Consider the following 22,148-nt stretch of genomic DNA (forward strand, 5'->3'; position numbering starts at 1 on the left):
GTGGCGACTCTGAAAGGTTATTACGCTTTGAGGCCGATGGTGATAGCCGAGCGGTTTAAGTTTAACCGTTGCTACCAAAAGGAAGAGGAAACTGTAGCTACACTTTCAGTGGAGCTTAATAAGCTCGCGTAGACTTGCGGGTTCGGCGCTTTTTTCGATGCTGCTTTGCGCGACAGGTTCGTCGCGAGATCAAAAAAGAGTAAAAGAGTTACGACCTGTTGAAGAAGACGACGTCGATGTTTGGTGTTGCGTGTGAAATTACTAAAAGCATCCAGCTCATACGCAATAAGACCATCACGTTCCAGCCTACCGCAGGTCATCAAGGGTCGTCTAGTCGACGAGGAGACGACGACGTGAACGCGGTTCGGAAGCTTAAAAGGGAAACGTGTCTCAAGTCAATTAAGGGTTCACGAGCATTGACGACAAAACAGACGTCCGATCATACGGTCTTCATGGTCTTGCTGTGGAGAGGTACACACCGAACAGTCCTGCAAGTACCGCAACTACCGCCAGTAAGCAGGTGACTCGTGAAATATTCGAAGCTTATTACATCTCCAAGCATTAGGATGAGTCCGCCAGTGCTTCCTCGGTTGTGCTCTTCGATGAACAAATCGTGTTTTAGAGAGCTGTGAAACGTGCCCTTAGGCGATGGTCAGATGTATGTTTGTCTGTGTTTTTACGCCGGTAGGTGGTTTTACTAAATTCAACCAGTTGTTAGTCCGCGCTTAGTTTGTGTGTTCCTAGTTCTTTGTCCTCTGTACTTTTAGCGCTGTTTCCCTCTTCGTAACCATGCCTAACAAACTCCTTCATTTTTCAATGGTACCGCAAGTACAAGTTTCACGTTCGTAAAAAGGTCGGACATCTGGCAAAATTTTGTCGGTTCAAAACAGACTTCGTTAAACACGCCGCGAGTGAGGGAGCTGATAATCTGCCGCTTTACACAGTCTACTCGTATGAAACTGGAAGGCGTAACTATAGAGCGGATGTTAAAGTAGCCGTCAAGGTCCTAAGAAAGCAGATAGACACTCGAGCGTCCGTGTTGGTAGTGCCAGCAGCGTTGTGTGTGAAGTACTGGGCAAACATTCCCAAGGAACCATGCAACCTTAAATTGAGAAAGTACAAAGGCAATTCTCTTACGGTGACTGGGAAGTTGTCAGTACCAGTCGAGCACAACGAACAGAGAAAGAGACCTGCTTTCATCATAGTTAAGGCACCCAGGGTGACGCAACCCTGCTGCTTGGTCGAAACTGGCTAGAAGGGCTGAGACTGGACTGGCCATGCAAAATCAACGCAAGAAAACAAAAGGAAGCAAGGCTGCTGAGAAGTACGCAGAACTTTTTGGAGAAGGTGTGGGTTTGATAAAGGGACAACAGGTCAAACTGGTTTTGAAGGAACAAAGCACACCTTTTTACTGCAAACTGCGACCTGTGCCCTGCGTGCTAAGAAAAGCTGTTGAACAGGAAATAGTCATTAGTAACAAAAGGGGTATTGGTGCCAGTATTGCAAAGTGAGTGGGTGATACCTTTGCTAGAGGTAGCTAAACCAAATAAACTGGTCAGATTATGTGCACAGTACAAAGTGACCTTAAACCCAGCATGCCGGACAGGTCACTACCTTCTTCCGGTCATGGAAGAATAGTTCGTTTTACTGAGAGGTTGTAAGTACTTTACCGTACTTGATCTGTCTACAGCCTGCCAGCAGCTTGCATTGCATCCGGAGTCACAAGTTCTGGTCACTCTAAACACACCCCTTGACTTGTTTAGGTCCACGAGATTGTCTTACAGCATCACTAGTGCTCGAGCAATTTTTTAGTCAATCATAGACAAGGTATTGCAAGGGCTGAGAAATGTCGTGTGCTATCTAGACGATCTACTGATGGCGGGTGAGAATTATGAGCATTCCTATAAAAAAAGGTTCTGGAACGGTTCAGGCAACAAGGCATTAGACTAAGGAGATAAAAATGCAGTTTTTTTCAGACGTCTTTTCATTACTTGGGACATGTGATTGACTAACATGGAGTTCGACCATCAGAGGAGAAAGTCAAGGCCATGCGGGAGGCCCCGTGTACTAAGAATGGACCAGAACTTCGCGCCTACTTGGGCATGATTAACTTGTATGCTTAGTTTGTGCTGACCATGTCAACCAAGCTGAAGCCATTGTGTGACTTATTGCAGAAAAAGGCACAAAGTGACGTAGGCCAGGAGCAGAAGAGAACGCATTTAACAGAAGCAAGACGTGGCTTACGCTTGAAAACTCCTCAACGCTCTTTGACCCCCTCCCCCCCCCCCCCCCCAAAAAAAAAAAAAAAATACAAGTTGGGGCTTGTATTTGACGCTTCAGCGTACGGAGTATAAGCTGTTCTTTTTCACAGAGTTGGGAATGATGAGAAACCAATTGCTTATGGATCATGAACTCTGAGCAGGGCTGAAAAGGGTTACACCCAATTAGCAAAAGAGGCCTTAGCAGTTGTTTTGGGCTGAAAAAGTTTCATCAGTACCTGTATGGCTGAAATGTCAGCACGATTGGGCACGGCAGCACTGCCAACATGATGGCTAACAACCCATTCGTCTTTCTCGTCCAGATCCTGCTTGACATTGTGCTGGTGCCGGTCAACGTCAGCAAGCTGAACGCAGGCAGCGATGCTGCGCGCCGCGACACACCGTTCCCTTCCGTCATCGGAGGAATTGCACCGACGCTGGACGACAGCAAGCATCTTATCTTCGAACCTGGAATCAGTCGTTCGTTTTTTGATGAACTTTTATCTTCGACTGTAACATTACCGTTTCGGGCTATAAAACGGCGCAGCGAGACGCTCCACGACATTGGGCACGGCAGCACTGCCAACATGAGGGCTAACAACCCATTCGTCTTTCTCGTCCAGGTAAGCAAACGATTTTGCAAGTCCTGCCGTAGCAATAATGTTTGCTTGATTTTGCTGCCGTGCAAACGGTCCTGTTACTTGTGGTTGTGCGATGTGTTTTTCTCTCTGAGAATGCTACTTTTGCTGAGCGGGGATGTTGAGGTCAACCCTGGTCCAGAAACAGGCGCTATTTTACAAAAACTGAAAGAAATCGCCCGGGACATACAGGAAATTAAAAATGAAAAGGGTATAACAAATGACAGACTTTCTGCAATCAAGCACAAACTGGAAAGTTTCAGTACGCTTCAAAAGAACGTCAGTGCATGTCGGGAGAGAATAACTGAACTTGAAACGACTCTTAAAATTATTACCAGAAAGGTAGACGACTTAGAAAATCGAAGTAGACGGTCGAATTTGATTGTCTACGGAATTAAAGAACAAGAGAACGAAAACAGTCACACTCGAAAGAGTGGTCGTAGGTGAAATTCTCGAGAGAATTCTAAACGTACAAATAGCAGGCATCGAAAGAATTCACCGCCTCGGGAAACAGGCTGATAACAAGATCCGTCCAGTCATACTCAAACTATTGGACAGTAGAGATAAATCAAAGATACTGAAAAACTGCGTCAAACTGAAAGGAACACATTTTTCAATCGGTGAAGATTTCTCCCGACACGTACAGCAAATACGTAAGAAGCTTTGGGACCGCACTAAAGCACACCGAGATAAGCGAGAAAAGGTTTTCTTAACATATGATAAGGTTCGCATAAATGGGCATCTCTATGCGTGGGATGAGACAAAATAAGACATAATTCCCGTGGAAAAAAACGATGTTCCCGACGAAAACTAACCGAAAGCCACATTCTGCCATCTAACCTTAGAGTCGTAAATATAAATGCAAGGAGTCTTCAAAATAGAGCATATTCATTGGAGTCCTTTCTCTTAGAATTTAATCCACACATAGTTACAATCACAGAAACCTGGTTACATTCCTTAATACTTGATAGCGAAATTGTCCCACCAAATTACATTATTCTGAGAAAAGACAGAACGACTAGAGGTGGCGGAGCAGCAATACTTCTAAAGCGAGGTATCCCCTACGAACATATGGCTGATGTGAAAGATGTTGAATCTTTATGGTGCAAAGTGTCATTTGATTATTATTCTGTTGTAGGTGTTGTTTATCGGCCTCCAAAGTCCGACCACAAGTGTCTGTACAACTTATATGATTACATGCAACAACACATTAAAAATCAAAGGATTATTATGGCTGGCGATTTTAATATACCTGAGGTAAACTAGAATTCGCTGCAACTTGGCACTGTTACCTCTGATGCAATATTAGACATTTTATTTGCGTTTAATCTGTCACAAACCGTCAGAGAGCCAACACGGGTGCAGGGAACGTTCAGCAGTCTGCTTGACCTTGTATTTCTTAGTGACCACTTCCCCCAGAGCCAAGTCGATGTTGAAGTAATAACGGGCATATCCGACCATAAAGCAGTCATATGCACCATACCTATACGAACATCTAGGTTCTCGTATGGTACCATCAAAACTGTACTTGATTTCAACAGTGCCGATGACGCGTGTATATTAACGTACCTTGCTCATAGATTTTTTGATTTCCGTGAACTTTGTGACGAGATAGATGTCAGTATTGACGACATATGGAAAGAGTTTAAATCAATTATCACGCACTGTGTTACACAGTTCATCCCAAAAAATCAAAAAATAACAAGAAAGCACAACCCATGGATCACGCGAGAAATTATCCACCTGAAACGCAAACTCAAGCGGCTAAGGAAGTCATCTAAAATACACTCCATCCAGGATAACACCCACTACAAAGCAAAGATTTCAGGGCACTCTAAACTTCTTAAATAAAAAATTAAAGAAGTCAAACATAAGTACTATAACGTGACCCTCCACGAGTTCATGAAAACGTCACCTCGGAAATTTTGGAACCACGTTAACCCAAAAAAGTGTCAAATGAATTGTATGAGCTCCATAGAGAAACAAAAAATAGCAGATGAATTTAACAATTGCTTTAAGTCGGTATTTACAGCTGATGATGGTAATGACGGTTTAACTTTACCGCAATGCAACACTGCTGAAGAACTTGGAAGCCTAATAGTTACGGAGCCAGGCATATTTGCACTTTTACTCAATTTAGACACCAAAAAAGGTAACGGTCCTGACGAAATTCCGAATATGTTTCTTCAAAGATACGCCGAATGGGTTAGCAAGTATTTAGTGTTAATTTTTAACACGTCTCTCTTCCTTTCTTCGGTACCCGCCGAATGGAAAGTTGCGAAAGTAATCCCTATACATAAATCTGGCGATAAGACTCTAGCCTCAAATTTTAGGCCCATATCACTTACTTGCACCTGCTGCAAACTTCTCGAGCATATTATTCTCAAAGTCATGACATCATTTGTAGAAAATAACAATATCTTATTCCCACATCAGCGTGGTTTTAGAAGTGGACTATCGACCGTTACACAGCTAATTGAGATTCTTCACGATTTCACGATGGGCATAAACAACAGAAGTCAGGTAGATGCAGTGTTCTTGAATCTCTCGAAAGCGTTTGATCGCGTTTCCCACGACAAACTGATAATAAAACTTAAACATGTTATGGGCGAAGGACCGATAATTGCATGGATTGAAGACTAATTAAAAAATCGTTTCCAATTTGTTTATCACGAGGGACAAAGTACGCGACCAGTTGCTGTAGTATCCGGCGTCCCACAAGGTTCCGTTTTAGCTCCATTTTGATTTCTTCTTTTCATAAATGACTTAGCCGATGGCATTGATGTTAACATAAGATTATTCCCTGACGATTGTATCATATATCAAGAAATTAACAACCAAGACGATTACATCCTACTAAACAAATCTCTTAAAAAAGATTTCCGACTGGTGCGATGACTGGCAAATGGTGATTAACAAAGAAAAAACAGTCTCCATGAGTTTCACAAGAAAGAAAAAGAAAGTCTCCCAGTTTCAATATAGCCTTAAAGATGAACCCTTGCATAGAGTCACCGAGTATAAGTACCTAGGAGTCTTGATAACATCTGATCTTAACTGGAACGCACACGTTAAATATGTATTTAATAAAGCTCTCACGAAATTATTCCTTGTGAAGAGAACCTTAAAATGTTCGTCTTGTGAAACAAAACTCCTAGCATATAAAACCCTTATACGTCCAGTGCTTGAATACGCAAATATTGCTTGGTTCCCTCACACGAATATAAACATAAACACACTTGAAAGCCTTCAGAGAAAGGCAATTAGGTTTGTTTATCATAAGTATGGTCGTTTTGACTCTCCCACAGAGCTTCTGCAAAGAGCAGGTTTAAAGACCATTACTGACCGCGCAACATTACATCGTCTAAAATTTCTCTACCCTCTTTTACAAGGCGCCTTTAAGATTAACTCATCCAAGTACGTTCAATTGTCTAACAGAAGACCGACTAGACACAAGCACAGCCATACACTTGTTGACTATTCGTTTCATAATAACACTTTTAAACACTCATTTTTTCCCTCTGCCATTAGAATATGGAATAGCCTTGATCCACACGTGTTCAGTCACGGCATTGTTGAATCATTTATCAATGCAGTCGAAGATGAACTTTTTTCGTAATTATTGGATGTTTTGAATGACGAGAAGTGTTGTTCATTCATTGTTAAGTGCCTCACATGTATATTTTTATTATGTACCAATGCCTGCAATAATCCCATCCGGGATTGGCAGTATTTTGAAATAAATAAATAAATAAATAAATAAATCTCTACGGATCACTAGCCGTTGGCAGGGCTGGTAGGTCGTGGAAAACAATTTCCGGCTATGTCAGCAGCCAGGAGGCCGAGGTGGGTTCTCTTACTTCCTGCCTACAGTTACAAGTTGGTTTATCTAACAAGAGTAGCGAGATCCACAATGCTGATGCACTGTCACGTCTCTCTTTGCCCAACGTGAGCGATATCTCAGACTACGTCAGTTTCTTTTCGGCGGTGGATGAAGTGCCATTGTTATCTGGTGAAATTAGGAGAGAAACTGAAAAGGATAGTGTAATAAAATAGTTTTGTTTTTCACTCAGAACGGATGGCCTTCACACGCGAACATTGAAACATTACAACCGTACTTTGTGCACCGTCACAAATTGGCGGCTGACCAATTGTGCGTAACATGGGGAAGTCGAGTGGTCATTCCCGAAGTGTTTAGGAAAAAAGTGTTGTTTTTGTTGTACAAGGGACATGCAGACACTGTTGCGTTTTTGAAGACCTTTATTCAACTGCCACCCTCCAGCACCGCTCGTGCCGAGTACAACTCAGAAGTCCCATACGCACCAGGTTTTCTTTTGCCCGGCTACCGCCCCCGCGCTCGTAGTGCCCTCTGGACACATCTTTCCCCTCCTTTTTAAACAAACATACCCAGCTGGTAACATCCGGCCATTAACAGTAAATAGTTTAGAAAAGTCCTTCGCTTTTTTCTTTTTTTTTCACTCTTCTATTAGCCTTTGAGGCTTGCGCCGATCTCGCACGGGATACCGTCGCTCTCCGTCACTATTATCTGCATCCATGAGCGTCTCAGCATCCTGGGTGTTGCTTCTTGGCCTCGGGACTTCGGATGGTGCAGGCAAAGAGGCCTGTGGAAGGCATCTGTCGCCTGCGCTGTCTTCCGGTGTGCTGTCTGTCCAAGCCGTGGCAGACACCCCTCCCGCCTCGTCTGGACGCGACTCTGAAAGTCCGGAGTCTTGCGACGGTGCTCGGAGCCACTAGTCCTGATGCCTTCGCCATACCCGTCCCGGGGAGACTTGCACTTGGAAAGACACTGGACCAGTTTGGGCAGCGACTGTTCCTGGCTGCCACTTGTGACCACTTCGATAATCTCTGGCATAGACTTGGTCTCCTGCAGTGAAAGCCCGCTCTTGTCCTGGGTGTTGCCGCTGTTGGCGGTAGTGTGCGCTGGCCACACAGTCTGCAACTGATGGTTTCAGGAGGTCCAGTCTGGTGCGAAGATGCCGCTGTAGCATCAACTGGGCCGGACACTCTCTTGTTGTCGGGTGCCGGGTGTTCCTGTACGACAGAAGAAAACGTGACAACCTTGTACGGAGGGGATGGCTCGAAGTTGTTTTCCGCAGATAGTTTTTCATGGTCTGAATAAACCGCTCAGCTAGTCCATTCGTAGCGGGATGGTATGGTGCAGACGTGACCTGGGCGATACCATTGTTCCTTAAGAAAGTTTGAAATTCCTCCGACACAAACTGAGGCCCATTGTCAGAAACCACGGTTGTGGGCAGACCAAACCGTGCGAAGCAATCTTGTACACACTGGATTATGACCTTTGACGTCGTAGACTCCAAGACAAACACCTCTGGCCATTTGGAGTGAGCATCCACGAGCACGAGGAACATTTTACCCATGAAAGGTCCCGCCAGATCCACATGCAGTCTCTCCCATGGATGTGTCGGCCATGCCCAAGGGTGCAGGGGAGCAGCGGACGGATTGTTTCGGTGCAGCTGACACATGGTACACCCTCCAATTTCCCTCTCAATGTCTTTATCCAGGGAAGCCCACCAAACATAGCTCCTAGCCATTTCCTTAGTGCGCACGATGTGGATTCATGGTCCCCATGAAGTTCTTCTAGGACCCTTTTCTGCAGGGTCTTCGGAATCACCACTCGTAAACCCCACATGAGGCACCCTTGGTGGAGTGACAGCTCATTGCGGCGTACGTGGAAGGGTGCATACTGTGGATCGGTTGGCTTGCGTTCTGGGCCCCAACCATGCTTTACTCTTTCCACGATCTGACTTAGGAGGGGGTTTCTGGACGTCGCCCGTGCAATGTCTTTCCATCTAAGAGGTACATTGTCGAAGTACTCACAGTAGAAGGCGAACGTTTCGTCGACGGCGTCTGTGTTGGGGTTGTCCGTTGCTTTTGGGAGTCTTGACAAGCAGTCTGCATTGGCATTTTCCTCGGAAGACCGGTGGACGATGGTGTAGCGGTGTGCGGCTAGCTGACAGGCCCACCTCTGGAGCCTCGCTGCTGTCATTGTAGGGATCCCGGTCGTTGGGCCTAGGATTTTCTGTAAGGGAGCGTGGTCAGTGATCAGCGTGAAGTGATAGCCGTACAAATAGTAGTGGAATCTTCTTATTCCAAAGATGATAGCTAGGCCTTCTTTTTCTAACTGAGAATAATTCTTCTCGTGCTCAGTCAGGGTCCTAGAAGCAAAAGCAACTGGCCGCTCTGTTCCATCTTCAAACGCATGGGACAGGACTGCCCTTACTCCATACGCCGATGCATCGCATGCCAGTATAATGGGTCGACGCGGGTCAAAATATGTCAGGACAGGTGCCGACGTCACCAGCTACTTAAGCGAATCAAAGGAGTCCTGACAGTCTGTACTCCATTCCCATGCAGCCTTCTTCTGCAGTAGACGATTCAGAGAATACACGGTAGTTGCTAAGTTCGGTAGAAATTTGCCATAGTAGTTAGCAAGCCCAAAGAATGAACGCAACTCTGCCTTGTTCTTTGGAGTGGGTGCATCTCGAGGTGCTGCTGCTTTATCCTCCATGGTTCGTAGATCATCCCGACTAATCACATGACCGACGTAGGCAACTTCCGTTTGGAAGAATTTGCACTTTTCTTTCTGAAGACGCATTCCCTTTTCTTGTAATCGTGTTAAGACTGCTTTCAAGTTTTCAAAATGCTCACCCTTCGTTCTGCCAGTCACCAGGATGTCGTCCAGGTAGCAGGTGGTCTGCGGCAGCCCTTGAAGCACTTGATCCATAGTTCTTTGAAAAATGGAGGGTGCAGATGCTATGCCGAAGGGAAGACGGTTCACTTGGAACAGCCCCAACTGGGTGTTGATGGTGAGGTACTTCCGCGCTGCAGGATGCATCTCCAGCTGTAGGTAGGCTTTTGACAGGTCCAGCTTTGAGAAAAACTTCCCTCCTGCCAGCGTTGCAAACATCTCTTCTATCCTGGGGAGCGGATAGTTGTCGACCACCAAGCACGGGTTGATTGTTGACTTGTAGTAGCCGCAGATTCTTATGCCTCCATTCTTTTTGACGACGGGCACGATGGGCGATGCAAACTCGCTGCTATCCACCGGGGTCAGGATCCCCGCCTCCTTCAGTGCCATCCGTTCTTTAGAGACAGCTGCCTTCAGGGCGTGAGGCACTGGTCTTGGCTTGAGGAACTTTGGAGTGTGCTCACTCTTCAGCTTGAGGTGAGATTCAAACCCCTGAAGACGGCCCAGATCGTCTGAGAACACCTGAGCAAAGTCCTTCAAAAGCGTGTCGACTTGTTCCTTGCTCCCCTTCTCCAAGCACTGGACAGCCTTGATGCTTGTCCAGTCGAGCCTCAGCACCTCCAGCCAGTCACGTCCCAAAAGCGGGGGACCCTTGAAGTCCACAATCTGCAGCGGTAACTTGTGAACCTGGTCTTGGTACTCCACTTCAACCTGTGCCTCTCCTACCGGCTTCACCTTTTTACCGGTAAATGCTCGAAGGACGACTCCACTTCTTCCCTTCACTAGATTGGGAAACCTTGTCTTGTACAGGTCTAACGGGAGTACCGACACCGCCGCCCCGGTGTCTACTTCCATCGTCAGCGGAATCGTGTTCACCTTCACTGTTACTTGCAGAGGCCGCGGACGTGTCCCGCGAAGCTCGAACATCTCGACCTCGTCTTCCGTGTCGACGTTCAGCGTCTCGACTTTTTCCCCTTGATTCCTCCGGCCTCGTGTCGGTGCTCCGCGATGCTGAGAAGCTGCTTTCCCGGTCCGCTGGCTCCTGCACACTCGTTCAAGGTGTCCGCGTCTTCCGCACCTACGACAGTCTAAGCCTTTCCACCTGCAGTTAATTGCTGTGTGATTCGTAAGTCCGCAGTGCTTGCATTCGGACTTGTCCTGGTCCACCTTAAGCACCTCGGCGTCCGCGCTCCGGCAATGTAAAACTTGTGCGTTCGCGGAGGCGGCTTCCATCGCCACTGCGATTTCTAGCGCCTTCTTAAACGTCAAGCCAGCTTCCGACAGCAGTCGCTTTTGAATGGAGTCGCTGATAATGCCGCATACCATGCGGTCACGTAAGGCTTCGTTCAAAGTGCCGCCGAATTCACACGTCTGCGCCAACTTTTTCAGCTCGGCTACGAACTCGAGGATACTTTCATTCTCGTTTTGGTTTCTTTTGTGAAAACGGAAGCGTTCCGCGATGACAAGAGGCTTCGGCGACAGGTGCTCTCGCAATATGGCTACCAGCTCGATGTACGACTTGCTAGCCGGGATGTCCGGCGCCACCAAACTCTTTAGCAGAGCGTACGTCTTCGCGCCAATGAGGCTTAGGAACGCTGCCACTTGCCTTTCTGGTTTGACGTCGTTTGCGACGAAAAACTGGTCGAGTCGCTCGATGTAGGTTGGCCAGTCCGTGCCCGCTTCGTCGAACGGTTCAATTCGACCGAGGGTCGCCTTGGCGTCGCGGCGTCTCCGGGGAGTAGTGCGGCGGGCGACTCTTCGACGGGGCTCGCGTGGCTGGACGCTCGTCGCCAGTTGTTGCGTTTTTGAAAACCTTTATTCAACTGCCACCCTCCAGCACCGCTCGTGCCGAGTACAACTCAGAAGTCCCATACGCACCAGGTTTTCTTTTGCCCGGCTACCGCCCCCGCGCTCGTAGTGCCCTCTGGACACCACAGACACCACCAGAATAAAAATGCTACCACGTAGTCACGTGTGGAGGCCCTTGATAACATATGATGTCGAAAGCACTATCAAAAACTGTGGTGCTTGTCAAGTAATGCAGAACGCGCCACCACATGTTCCATTGTTAGCGGAAGGTTGGCCAACGCGCGTATGGCAAAGGGTGCATCTTGATTTTGCATACCAGGATCATAACTGCTTTTTGATTCTCGTAAGTGCTCATTCTAAGTAGGTACATGTGTTTCCAATGAGGTATACTACAACAAAATGTACTATCGATAGATTTGGACGCGTCTTCGCCGTGTTTGAACTACCAGAAGAGGTAGCGACAGGCAATGAACCACAATTTGTGGCATCAGAGTTCGAGAGTTTCTGTCAATGAATGGGGTATGTCACACCAAAAGTCCTCCGCACCATCCCGCCTCTTATGGAAGCGCAGAACGGCGTGTGCAAACCATCCATCAGGATCTCCCGAGGCCGGTAATCGACGAGTAACGAGCGAGTGTAACGGAACCGAGGTAACATCGAGTCGACCAGTTTATATTTGCATACAGAAACACCGCAACTGGTGCGATCAACGGGAGTCCAGCCGAGCTGTTTTTTTCTTAGAAGCCTAGGACCCCAAGCAGCACGGAATTCGGCCAAGCATTGGCCAATGGCTGGCGATGGTATTTCGGCCAACGGCCGAAGAGTGGCCAGTCATAGGCCAAAGCTTGGTCGATGGCTGATGGCCAGTGGCCACTGGCCAATGGCCAGAGAAAGGCCAGTCATCAGCCAATGGCTGGCCTGTGTCTGGCCACTGGCGAAAGGACCATATCCAGCCATTGGACAATGATTGGCCAAATCTGTGCTGCTTGGGACCCGCCGGAGCTTCCTTCATACTGAAATGGAGAGGCGCATGATAAATCACAATAAAAAATCAAAAAAGCTGCCGACTTGAGAAGAGGTTCTTGGCAAATTTTTGCAGCAGGCGACCGAGTACTCGTCCGGGCATCACGTCCGACCGTTCCTGCATGGTTGGTGGGACATGTGGTTAAGAACCTAAATGCATCAACCTACGTCGTGGTGGTGCAAGATTAGCATTGTTATGTGCACGTGGATGATGTCCGTCCGCGACCGTTCGAAGATTTGTCTCCACAGAAAAATGTCGACAATCCAGCTGCAACACCACGAATGGCGTCCGGTAATTCCCGAGGCATGACAGAGCCTGCTGCCCTCGATATAGAGCCTGTTTTTGAGACAGCTGCATCGACCACACCAGTGCTTTGAAGCAGCGTACGACAACGTAGGGCACCGGAGAGATACCCTTCTGTGAACAAGTCGAATCTGTGATGGGGAAGGAGTTGTATTTGAGTATTGTTTCAATTATGAAATTCGCAAGGCTGCGTGCAAAGAGGTGAGCGCGCGCCTGCGCTGTGCAAGACAGTACGAGAGCACGAGCAATAGAACGTTTGGTTCTGGGGCCTACGTCGGCTGCACCTCGTCTTCTCTACTTGTCGTAAGCCGCAACACCCGCCTGTAATTTCGTAAATGTAGTGTCCTTTTCTACTACAGGCAAGATACGTTTGCAGGGCAAGGGATGAAAATGTAATTATCTCCCAGGAAATTTGGAAGGATTCAGTAATAGGTTACATGCATATAAAATTTGATAACGTGCAGTTTCTACTCCGGGAACTTTTTTAAAATTCCTAATGGTTATTTCGTAAATTTGATCGAACTAAAAACGGAGCGAAGACTTCTGTTGGAGTCAATGGAAGAAATTGATTTTTTTTACAGGAACCTGCATAAATGGTAATAGAGTAATGAATATTTCATTGCACTAATGAACCTAACTTATCTTAATACATCTGGAAAGAAATTTTGTTATTTAATTTTGATTTGGATATATATATTTTTCATTTAGCTCTTTTGGGTAATTTCCACTTGCCTCTCTCCAAATTAGCAAAGAGGTTGGTAGTAGGTATGTGTCTTAGTAATTCAATCAAAAAGACATGCAGCGAACATTCAAACAAGCTTCAACGGCCAAGTCGCAAGGTTAAAGTGGGCAGAATACTTTAATTCGTTATTGACGCCGGTGGTTGAAATGCTCTTCAACTATATCAAGCAAGGTGGAGCCGTGAAGCAAACCCTCAGCGACAGGACAAGAAGATCAGTTACAGAAGGGCGGCGAAGAGAGTTAAAGTAGGTGTAATCTTTTCACACCGAAAAATCTCTACAGCATGTGCAAAAAGTTATGCTCGTCTTCACGTAATACAGAAAGCTGCTCCAAGCAACACTCAATGAACTTTGTTTCCAGTGTCGAAGGTGTCACTTATTCCTTCCCCCTCTCCTGTGAGGGAGAGTACATAGGACAGAATAGCCGGTATTTAAATGACAGCCTTCGATAGCACGGCAACATCGCCAACGCTAACTCGGGACATTCAGGAATACACTGTAAAAGCTGCGGATGTTAGGCGCTTTTGAAGAATTGCACTGTGCTAGGCATCAGCCCCAGCCAACTCACCATGAAATTATGGAAGCAGCGAGAATTGAAAGATGAAATGACAGGTGTCATTTGTAAAAACAAATCTGATATGTATATAAACTTTTTGACCCATAAACGCACATCATCAAAGAGGATCATATAAGAGCAACAGGAACCTTATAAGAACGTGTAAGAACATCACAACATTTATTAGATGTTATAAGACACTGATTATTTTTTATCACTTCTTATATATTATTATATTGTTCTTATTTGTTTCTATAAGGTTCCTGTATGCTGATACACGATCTTATTTGATCTTACGCGTGTATTCCTCCAAGAAACTTTTGATACGTATAAGATTCTTCCCTAGTGGTGTGAGCAACTATTTCAGAAAGGTCACTTGAATATTTGGCAAAAGGGCCTCTCAGGCAGCAACAGTGAGAGTTATTTCTTATTCTTTATATATCATTCTTCATGCATTAAATTTTATTTCTTTTAATTTCTACTTTTGTTTTTATTTGCATGTGAATTTTAAATTCTTTTTTCCAATTTTTGAAGTCGTATTTTGTTTTAGGTGCAGAGAAGAACAAGAGTTTGTTCTTTGTACGTGGCATAATATATTCCACACAAACCCAGATTTGTCAGTCAGCGCTGAATGATAGTGTTATTTTTAGTGTGCCTGTGTCCGTGAGGTTTTTTTTTTTTTTTCGTGCGCAGTAACATTAAATAAAAGCTGTAACGCCAACGCACCGTCGCTCGCTGCTGCCGCTGTCGACGTTAACAAGCTGCTTTCTCTACGTTTACTCTTCATTTTGTTTCTGGCACAAGTTCGCCCAAATGAACCTATATTTTTAGTTCATTATTCATCGTATCTTCCACTTCATCTGTGACAATATTTCTCTCTGAAGAATTAGTCTTCCTATATATTTTCAGCAATCATCTTTCCACAATGAAGGGGGTTGCACATTCTGTTAGTAATCCTTGTCAAATTGCTAGACGTTTTTTGATCAATTGAAGCACCATATTTTATTTCAATGTTCGTTTAGTATGTTAATATATCGTATGGCGAAGTGGAAAAGTATCTCCCATAATCTATTATAAATCGCATCAGGAGCGAAAACTATTTGATTATTTGAAGCTTCCTAATCAGGTACCGTTTTTGAAATACGGAAATAAATTTAATATATCGAACGCCAAGCACATTGCACATTCCACATTTTGTTTAAAGGACACGAGCACCTCTCCTACTTTGTTTCGATTACTCAACATTATTCAACTGTGTTTTCCTACGATTACCAGCATTGCATAAAAAAACCTCGGATGTACCGCACAGTTAATCGAATTTCTATATGATATGTCCAAAGAACTTGATAAAAGGTGTCAAATTGACTATTTAGAGATGAAAAAGAAAAAAGCGTTCAATACTGTCTTCAACAGCATACTACTATAAAAACTTGAATACTTAAAAGTTGACGTTACTGTAATTAACTGAATTAAGGACTACTTAAGTTCAAGAAAACAGGAAGTTGTTGCACAAGGAACATTTTTGAACTTGGTCTCAGTTACATCTGTTGTGCTACTGGGGTGTGTCACAGGGAAATTTCTCGTTTCGATTATTACTATTTCTACTGGAGTTCAATCTAGAATGCATCTGTTCCCGTACAATTTTGTGCTGTGCAGTTGATTGTCTGGTGGAACGGATTCTGAGCGGCATTCGAGTGACCTTTGGTTCATTGAAACATGGTGAACGAGTAATAGGATGTGCCTAAATGTTAGTAAGTGCTTTCTGCTAAAATTTACGAAAAATAAAGAATTTAAACTTCGGTACTCCCTCGACAGTGACACAGTAAGAACACGATCGACAAATAAATACCCGGGTGCGATATATCATTGAGATGTCTTGTTCGACTGAAGTAAAGTGTGTAATTTCGGAACGCGCGCAGGTGTCTTGGTTTTTTGTACCATGACTTCAAGCGCGCCATTGGCGAGTTTTAATACAACATAAATAAACCATACGTTACGCTCATTCTAGAATATGCTTGCAATGTGTGGGATGTGTTTTAGCGTTTTGATGCAAATTTACTTGATCACATTCAATTTGTCGTTGCTCGGTTAATTAATCCTGACACGATACAATCGCTTATATGCAGCAGAAATGGAGCAATAGTTAAGCTACGTTTCTTTGGAGGAGCGCCGCAGATGTCTCCGACTCATTAACTGTGCGAGGAGGGCACGTTCCATATCATAAACAGACAGAAATTTCTGCTCCGTCATACTTACAGTCAACAAATTATATTCTTCTTTATATTATACTCTTCCGACGTTAAACCGATATGCCGCCTGGACAAATCGTAAAATATTTTTTTTTGTGCGTAACCATATCAACGTAGTATTTCCTACAAGCAGAAGTGGTGGGATGCGAGAATGCTGATTTAGTTGATAAAGCCTCGTGCCCCCTGCAATAATCTCTGAGAGTCACTGCGGATTTGCTTGAATACGGAATGAGAAAAATAGTTAAAATCGTATTCACCAATCATTGAATTTACAATTTTATACTATTTCTTTCCGTTTTTCTTGTCGGTACATATCTTCCTATTTTAGGCAGTGTACTCTGGTTATTTTATCTTCCTTCAATCACTTATTTTGGTTATTTGTCTATCAAATCATAATTTTAATTGTTGACTGACCGCAATGTCTTTCTCTCGCCTCCTCCTCTTTAATTTGAAACATTCGTTCGACAAAATAAACAGAACAGAACACAAAAATACAAGGACAGAGAAAGGGAACATGCACGACAGATAGGCGCTGATTCGCAAATGAACTTATAAGCAAAAGTACAAGAAAAACTTGCTGAAAGTCACGCTCTGCCAGAGTGATCCACACCATCACCACCATCTATTTCTCGCCCCATATTTTTGTCTAAAAACAAGGTTTATGGTTGTAGCTCTGTCTCTATTAAATGGATAATGCAGCGGCTCGTCAAACTATTAATGCAATGCGCTTCTAAAATTTCGCGAGTCGAGCAATCTCGATAATTTGCAATTTTTTTGTGCCGTTAAGGATTGGAGAACACGAGCCGGTTTCTCAAAGTACGGGAGATGATCGCAGGCCATTCAAGTCTGTGAACAATTATGCTGGAGAATGCGGTCAATCAATCACTTTCCTGATTGGCCCACGTAGCTTCCACCACACGTTAGTGGGAATTTGTACGCAACGCTGGTTGAACACAACACATTGGAGATGTGGCGTTTCTGGCACTTTGATTTTTAAACTCTTCCGCTACTGAGCGTACCTTGGAGTAGATGTGCACTACTACTTTTGGGAGCCGAAAACACCATGCCATCATACCTTTTCCTTTTCTCTTTCCTCCTCTTTTTGGGCGCTATCACCATAATCTCAACATACCAGCCACCCAGCTTACGACAATACATACAATAAAGCATTTCATCGTGCCGCGCAAGAAACACTTTGTTTATTGCGATCACCGACTGATTCGTGCGTGAAGGCGACCTGTTATATTCAAGCTTCCTGCGCCCTATAGACCTCGGCACAACAGGTTGGAATCAGCTTACTTAGTATCTGATAAGAATCCCCGAACCAGAGTATACGCCAGGGGTCATGGCTCTAGCTTTTTTCATACCATGAGCTGTCCTTGTTTTTCGGAGAAAACTGGGTTCAAGGCAGATAAGGTCCCGGGAGAGTGCCCGAAGGGCCATGCCGGAACGTTCGCGGAAGCGCGGGTCGAGTCCGAGCAAGCTGCGTGCCGTCCGAGAAGGCCCGGGAATTGCCGCACCCGAGCCCCGTTTACGGTGTTTGCGCCTTATCGCCGCCGACACCTTATTCTTGGGCATCGGTTGTTTTTGCACTGGGGACAGCCTTATCGCGCCTGCTTGGCTGTCGCCAAACACCGCCTCTTTTCCGCACTGGCGCACGGAGTAGGGCTCAGCACCTCGTCGTGGGGTACCGGACGTTCCGTCGGAGATCTTGTGCCACTTTATTGCATTTCACTCGAACCTGTTTGGGAGCAATATCCTTTACGGAAAAACAACTTTCCCAAAGTATTCTGACGCTGCAATTGAACTGCAAAAAGATAATTTATTGAAATGAGTGTCATTGCACATGTGTGAAGATCCATTCACATCCATTAAAAATAAAATGTTTATTTGTCCGCCAGATATTGCAAAGAAGGATACGTTAAGCGACCAAATAACAAGGTTTTGCTCATAGAAACGTTTAAATCTCTAGAGAGGATGATGCAACTTAATTTTTAAAAAGACATTCATTTTATCGGGTTGTAAGTATCGCGTCTTTTCCAACTAGAATTTTCTGAAATCGAAGTGATATATTTTTTTATCTGAGTCTGTGGACCAATGTTTTAAAATAGAGTGTCATCAAGTATATTGCTTTATAAACAGACGCCGACGCATTTCGAGCCCGTGGGATAACAATAGAATAAAGGTATGTAAAAGTGGTGTACATAGATATATGTGTTTTAGCAATTAATAAAAAATCTTTATGATTTTCCCAATAATTTAGGGGCAATCAAACCTGTGTCGTACATACAAGACACATCAGGTACTTGTGTGCGAAATCTATCTTCTTACAACAGTACTATAAGTAAAATGTTCTAAATTTCAATTATTCGTAATTATATTTCATATTACATCCAGATTTAAGCTACTTTTTTCACAGTTTCCGTAGCGTGCTATTAGAAATAAAAATATATTTTCTCGGTAATTTTATCCACGTCACTTACACAAGTAAGTAAATATATATGAGATAGCAAACATCGGATCCACATGCTCACAGTCCCAGATATCATAATTTCTACGCAAATACCAAGTTACCAGTTCACAGGTTCAAGATTGAGCCAGGTTGGGCAGCCGGGAGAAGTTTCTCCGGGCCAAGCGTCGTTTCGTACCGCGGGCCAAGCTTTCCCCAGCCTGGCTAGCCGGCCCGGCAGTTCAGTGGGGCTTCCTTGTCTAGACAAGCTTGGCTCTACGGTGTAAAAACAAGTTGAGCCAGCCTGGCGGTTCAGTGGTCAGCCGAGCTTGGCAAAAAGGTGTAAATGCAGCATGGGCCACTCTGGCAGTTGAGAGGTCAGTCAAGTTTTTCCAAACCGTGTAAATGCATTGAGGGCCTGGGTCGAAATTCTCTGGTCATTCAATCTTGGTTATACGGAAAATTTACAGACTACTGCGAAGGAGGCTATTTGTAATTTAAAGGATACTTTTGTGGCATATAGCCAAATGTATCAAAACTTTTTGGTGCTGTGCTCAGGAAAAATGGGTGCTACTTTCAGCCGGATTTAGTGCATCGCGAATTATAAAGCGGCTCAGTAATTCTGTCGGAATACTTCAATAATAAATTCACAGTTTAAGGCATGTGCGAGCTGCTGTACTGTATTGTGTGGTGGGCATTCAAATAGAAGGGTAAAATCGAATCAAGTATGAAGTAGTGGGTTTTTATTTTATGTTCAGTACTTGGTTCTGGCAAATTAGTTTTAAGGGGGTGATTTCAGATAAGATATACCAAACGGTGGCTGGACGATATTTTTTAATCAACTGATGTTTTTATTTGCTATTGTCTAGTATCTGGTATGAGCGAATCGAAACTTAGTATTGACCAGAAAAATATTGGAGATAGGAAAAATCGTAAGGCAGATGTGGACAGTTGCATTTACGCGCTATGATGGGGGGGGGGGGGGGGGGCATGTTTGAAGGTGAATAACTAAAGCGATAAAATTAGAAGAATTCTAATAAATTTTAGAAAGAAACTAAGGGTACCCGTATTCGCTTGTAACATATAGTAACTATATTTATTTCTATTATATTTTGCTTTCTGACAATTGCCAAACATGGCAGCTCGAACGACAAATGGCAAGTTTGGAGGCCTGTATCTCATGAAATAATTTAATCATTATCATATACTTTTCACACAGTATTTTACTTATATATGGCAATTGTTATAAAAATATATATATGAGGTATCTGAGTGATGCGATAGGTGGGGATATATTTAAGCAAAAATTGAGAAAAATCAAGCTACAAAATATTCTGATGCGAACAAAAAAAAAAAAAAACACCACCACCTTCGATATTTTTTTTTAATGTGGGTAACATGTCATGTTCTATTTCTGGATGTATTTTTATTAAAAACATGTTGCACTATTTGATTGAGACAGAAGACACAACTCTCCAATATAGGGTCCTTTTTCAAAGTCTACATTTAGCAGTGCCCCATACGAGAAGTGGCTCTCAGTTCCAGTTTCATGAAACTAACGCACATATTTTTCATACCTTTATTCAGGTGCGCTATTAATAAATATAGCAATCGTTCATGCAGAAAAGCTGAAGATAAACTACAGTGTACAGAGAGCTATCATATTACGAACTTGTGATCCCGGAAGAGATCCTGCAGCCATCTGAAACAGGGAACAGTCGTTGGCGACTTCCACGGGTACACCAATACTTTCACAGAGGGGCATTACTCATATGTCATAAGCAATGCCATAATATAGTGTTCGTACTCACGGCATACAACACTGTTTTGGAAACATCAACCATGTGCACATTCCTAATCGTTTAGTTGGTTTTAGCATTTGTTTTATTGTCCTTTTCAGGAGAACATTCGTCTTTCCAAGCAGGTGTCATTGCCTAGACGACATTGAAGCAATGTCGTCTAGGCAACTAGAATTTTGTTATTCCTTTAAACAACAGATGAAGGAATATGTTGTCATCTCTCCTATCTCATGCTGCCCTTGAAGGAGACGCAGTGGTTTCAGCGCGGCGGTAATTATATTTGCTTTTATACTGTTCTTCTTCCAGCTGCAGCAAAAAGGTTTACACAATCAACAAAGGATGACGTCGAAGTTGCAACAAAGTCATTGCTCAGACATGCCCCAGAACGAGAATATAGAAGGCCAGCCAGCGTTGAACATGTGCTTTTTATAGTTATTGGTTTTACTTGTTTAAGTTAAGTCTTCTAGGTCTGCCAACGTCAATATTTATTTATTTGTGCCAATCAAGCTCCATAAGAAAAGCAGGTACCTTCACTGTACATGCAAGAAAAGTTCGAGAGAAATTCCACTTGTCTTAGTTTACTTGCAGACACACTGTCACAGTTTAGCTTACTAGGGGAAATACTAAACCTACTTTTGGTATATTTTAGTCTGGTTTTCTAAGCTCATGCTCGGTGCTGTATTTCTGTCGGGTTAACTGTCTACATTATATATGCGAAATTCACATAAACATGCTCCGATGATATTATGGACTACTTTGTTTCCACATTACGTTCACTCCAGTGTTACGCTTTACTGAAAGGGTTCATGCAAACCCAGCTGAAGCTGAATTTAGTGCAGCTGAATTTAATGCAGAAGTAAACTAGTGCATGATATCATCGAACCACGTGTATGTGCATTTTCTATATATAGTGCAGATGGATAACTCGACAATAGTACTACACTAAGCATGAGCGCAAAAAGAGCAAACAATAATTATTCTAATATTGGACATATGGCATGCATTAATACTTTTCTCAAGAAAATGCAATATTTCTGCACAGGAGGGTCATTCGGTGCGTGTTCCGGCAAACTTCGTACATCCGTCTAAGGACGTGCCACGGATGAGCCGTGCCACGTTCGGAGTTTTTGCATCGGATGATTCGATGGACATCTGGTGGACGTCGTTCGGAGGTAAATGGACATCCGGTGGACTTTTAAATGTCCGAGGTGAGACGAACGTGGGATGTCCTGCTGACGTAAATTGCCCTCTGGGATATAAGCATCTTTGTCACTGTGTATGCAATAAACTTATCAATCATGCCCATTTCCACGGATCCCTTCCATATATATTGTTCTTCTCGCGCATTTCTAAAGAGTAAACTTATTTTTCAGTACCTCCCAGCACCGACACAGCATGTGGTAGCGGTACGAAGATGTACGCTTGTTTCGCCGGTGTGTGGGTAGCAAAATCTCGGCATACAAGAAACGTCTTCATAAAGCTACCGTCACCAGCGAATTTAGACCAGCTCATCAAGAACAGAGGGGTCAAGGAGAAATTGCTTGTTTCACGGACCAAAATGGCGACCATACGGTGAGCTTGGCGGTAATTTTCCCG

The 22,148-nt window shown here is 44.1% G+C and overlaps 2 pseudogenes; one reads left to right on the top strand and one right to left on the bottom strand.

Moving 5' to 3' along the window:
* The first annotated feature begins 3,748 nt into the window (after nt 1-3,748).
* On the top strand, nt 3,749-4,446 carry LOC115319127 (annotated as a pseudogene).
* A 2,922-nt stretch (nt 4,447-7,368) lies between these two features.
* On the bottom strand, nt 7,369-9,867 carry LOC120840347 (annotated as a pseudogene).
* Between the last annotated feature and the right edge of the window lie 12,281 nt (nt 9,868-22,148).

The sequence above is a fragment of the Ixodes scapularis genome, unplaced genomic scaffold (genome assembly GCF_016920785.2).
Source record: "Ixodes scapularis isolate PalLabHiFi unplaced genomic scaffold, ASM1692078v2 PGA_scaffold3__209_contigs__length_174095766, whole genome shotgun sequence".
Classification (NCBI taxonomy): domain Eukaryota; kingdom Metazoa; phylum Arthropoda; class Arachnida; order Ixodida; family Ixodidae; genus Ixodes; species Ixodes scapularis.